General features: G+C 34.4%; 1 protein-coding gene across 8 annotated transcripts in view; it reads left to right on the forward strand.

Moving 5' to 3' along the window:
* LOC118733223 (mannosyl-oligosaccharide alpha-1,2-mannosidase IA) overlaps positions 1-1,157 on the forward strand; it is a 273,219-nt gene that overhangs the window by 268,206 nt on the left and 3,856 nt on the right. The window lies entirely within an intron of this gene.

The raw sequence follows: 1,157 nt of genomic DNA on the forward strand, positions 1-1,157 counted from the left end.
TTTTTTTTAAAAAAAAAGGTATCAAGCTCTTAAAAAATCACCCGTTATATGTATATATATATTTGAAGGCCATTTGAAAGAAGGACGCGCATTCATAGATAGTCTTGGGTTCACATGGCTTTTACGCAACTTTTATTGCGCAAATGAAATGTATGCTTTTTCTTTGTTTTATCTAAATATGTATGTATGTATATACCAGCGGCGTTACGAATGTAGTATGTATATGTAATTTTTGGAATGCGAAAGTGCGAATGTGAATTGCGAATATTTAGGAAATAGCATTAAAAAAGCTATAACCTAGCCCGTTCAATTTTAGTATAACAAAGTGCAAGTTTGAAGTTGCTAGAAAATCGGGTTGATTTTTGGGAATTTTTTTACGCAAGCTCTTGCATACAAAGTATGTTGGACAATTAGTCGAAAATGAGCAACACCTTCCACAAAAAAAATTGCCAAAAATCAACGCGATTTTCTAAAAATTGAATGGGCTATATAACTGCATACTTGGAATTTTTCTTAAAAAGCTGATTAGAAGTGTCAGATCTGTTTGTATGCGAGCTTATACACAATAACCAATTCGACAAATTTTTGGGGGGACCGATAATAGGCGAGTCCGCGCGTTCCCCCCTCCTCACCTGCGTCCACCTCAATAAACAAATTAAGCTTATCAGCCCTGTAAACCCACCTCTGACAACTGTCCCGCCCGTAGCTGTCGCGAGTGGGACATGCTTCACTGTTGAATTATTCTTATCTAACTATGTGGAAACGAAAATGCAATTGTGGTAAAAAAAGTATTAAAAACGAATTTAAAGCTTTAATTTGTTATGTTTCGGTTGATTTACGATGTTTACAAATATCTTATGCACACGTTTGTTAGTTTTATATAAAAAATAATAATAATTTTTGCACTAAGGTTCACTTTTCCTCATTGAACCTCCCATATGTAAACTCAAAGGTTACTTCACTACAAGAGCCTTTCCCACATTTTCTCTACAGTCTGATAATATTATTTCGTAATTTTAAATATTTTTAAGTTCCCTATTATACTAGTCATTGGTTCCCGGTGCGCTACTAACCATTTGCAAAACCTCTAACATTCATTATATTTTATCTACTCTTTCCAGATGATGCTCCACGCTTGGGAAAATTACAAACTCTAC

The sequence above is a fragment of the Rhagoletis pomonella genome, unplaced genomic scaffold, assembly GCF_013731165.1.
Source record: "Rhagoletis pomonella isolate Grant_MI unplaced genomic scaffold, Rhpom_1.0 Rhpom_scaffold_00002, whole genome shotgun sequence".
In the NCBI taxonomy this organism is placed as follows: Eukaryota; Metazoa; Arthropoda; class Insecta; order Diptera; family Tephritidae; genus Rhagoletis; species Rhagoletis pomonella.